Raw genomic sequence first — 2,768 nt, 5'->3', positions numbered from 1 at the left:
TGAGGGGCTTCATTTTTCTCACTCCTCAGTTTACACTCCTAAGCAGCACAAGGGATTATGGAGAGAAATATCTGTTATCCATGGCCACGGTTCATGTCCACGTGTAAGAAGGTAGCAACCACATGCCTACATTTACCCATGAGTACATAAGGCACCTGGGCAGCCCCAAAGTCTAAGTCCCCAAACAAAGAGTCCCCCAGGACTAGGTCCAGCTTTGCTGGGCATATCACCCAAGATACATGCAAATCTCCAAAGTAACTTAAGCTAGAATCAGGAAGTCAAACCATACTGATATAGAAGCAGTTAATAGTCACGTGACTTTATGTTTTTGGCTGCTTTATGCCAGAAACTGTGCAAAGAGCTTTTACGTGCATTGTTTCAGTTTTAATTGTTTAAACTACCACATGATTTTACAGATGAGGAAACTGAGGCCTAGGGAAAACAGAGACTCTCCTTTGGTAGGAGGAGCCCAGAGAGGTTGGGTCTCTTGCACAAAGTCACACAGCTTGAGAGTGGTGGAGTAGAGGTTCCAACTGGGGCAGTCTGATGCCAGTGCCTCCAGCCTTAATTGCTCTCAGCTGGACCCTAGGATGACCAGGGCCTCTAGTGTCACCTGGAGAAAGGGCAGACTTCAGTTATTGGGTTTGAGATTGGGCCCGAGATTCTGCCTATCATTTTAACAAGCTCCCAGGTGGTATGGATGGACCACGCTGTGAACAGCAAACTCCACTGTCACTCTATACCAGATGCCTGGGGTTGAATTTTTCAAATATTCCCAGCTTTTCAATCCTTTTAAGTCACTGGCCACTTTGTACCCTGAATAACTATGATCATTAATATCTATATTTCCATAAGATCCCCTGATTTTTTGCAGCATGGTTGTCACATTAATGTTTCATCAGGTTATGGGTTTTGTTGCATTTTTCATTACCCTCTGATGGATGGTGGCTCTTTTCAACCAGGAGAGGAGGAGGAAAAAAAAGCACTCCATAAATGATTTGAAAATGAGCTGAAGACTGTCTTTTGATCATTATCAAAGACAATGTAAATAATAAATGAAGTGCAAAAGCCACAAGCTCTCAGTTCCTGATGATGACTCTGCTCAGCTTCCTCTGGCCAGAGGAGCCGCAGGTGCTAATGAGATCTTCTCTCTGGGGTTTGCAGCCTTTGGGTTATGAAACTCATGCGGCTCAAAGAAGCCTTGTCATCCCCGTGGAGTACGATGAGTGGCTCTTCTCCTGGGAGGGGGCCAGCATCAGCAGCCAAGGGAGGCAATGGTAAGTGCCACTGTGTGAGGGTGACGGATGCCATTGATCTGCCAGCCTTCCATCCCGGCAGCTTCATCATCAGCAACAAGGATGGCACCAGGCCTGGAATCCAGTGGGGGCACTTTTAATGCTGCAGATTCAGACCGAACTGTAAGCCAGATAAGGTGAGGACGGAGAAACAGGAAGGATGGTTGTGTAAGTGGAATTAGCCACATACCCGAGAGGACTCCTGCTGGAAAACTAGCTCGTGTGAAGGGTGCAGGAGGTCGGCTCAGGCTCGGTTGTGTGAACACCAGCAGCCATTAGGTGAATGAATGCCCATGAGCCCAGGTTAAATGTCATCTTTGTTCTTCGGCTTTCTCTGACCCTGCCAGGAGAGTTCACTTGCTCGTCTCCCTTTTCACTTTCCTTATGTTTCTGTCATAGTTTTTTCTTTATATTAAAATAATTTGTATATGTTTCTATTTCCCTCTTTATCAGGTGTTATAAACTGGCAGTCCTCCTGTTTCTGGGCAACAGAAGTGATTTTTTTTTAATTGTGATAAAACATACAGAACATAAAATTTACCATCATAACCATTTTTAAGTGTACAATGAACTCAGTGGTATTAAGTACATGTTGTGTAACCATCACTATTATCCTTCTCCAGAACTCTTCACCTTGCAAAACAGAAACTCTGTCCCCATGAAACACTGACTCCCTGACCATACCCCCTCCAGCCCCTGGCAACAACCATTCTGCTTTCTGTCTCTATGAATTTGACAACACTGGGTACCTCATACGAGTGGAATCATATTTCATTTAGCATAATGTCCTCAAAATTCATCCATGTTCAGCATGTGTCAGAATTTCCTTCCTTTTTAAGAGTAAATATACATTGTATGTATTTAGCACATTTGTGCTTATCCATTCATTTGTTGATGGGCACTTGGGTTGCTTAGTGTTATGCTTTTAAAAACAAAGTTGCCAGCATTTAAAAATTAAGAGATTGTGCATAACAACCTGAATTTTCTGGATGTTCTCGAAGAAATGGGAAGACTTGGATCATTGGGTCCATATTCCCTGGGGCCACAGTCACTGGGGCAGGGCAGGGGTCCTACGTCATGCCCCTTCTCCAGGGTGAGCTCAGCAGTTGGCCCAGTCCCCATCCCACCCACACAGCTCATTCCCAGCCCCTGCTTGTGTCCACACTTGCTTTTGAGAGTCCTCCATAGAACATCGCTTCTCAACCTACTTGTTGGGAAGGGCGGATTTTTTAAAAAATTTCTAGCTCTCTATGGAGTAATATTTTTGTAAAATGTCATAAAAATTAATTACTAGAAAAGGGATCATGTACCAGGGCACACAGCAATATTTATGACTATAAGAATTTTTCAACACGTGCTCTCAGTTTTTGTAGTTGTCTCATTGTGAGCAGCTGACCAAGTGTTCACAGACTGTTGCCCATCTACACTAGTGCACGTTGAGGTAGCATGGCTCTTAAGCAGTGTTTCTCAAAT

General features: G+C 44.1%; 1 pseudogene; it reads left to right on the top strand.

The window, feature by feature from the left end:
- The first annotated feature begins 1,092 nt into the window (after positions 1–1,092).
- LOC103596125 overlaps positions 1,093–2,768 on the top strand; it is a 26,994-nt pseudogene continuing 25,318 nt past the window's right edge.

Source organism: Galeopterus variegatus, unplaced genomic scaffold, assembly GCF_000696425.1.
Source record: "Galeopterus variegatus unplaced genomic scaffold, G_variegatus-3.0.2 Scaffold1944, whole genome shotgun sequence".
Classification (NCBI taxonomy): Eukaryota; Metazoa; Chordata; class Mammalia; order Dermoptera; family Cynocephalidae; genus Galeopterus; species Galeopterus variegatus.
Note: the sequence above shows the minus strand (reverse complement) of the source record. Positions and strands in the feature narration are given on the sequence as shown.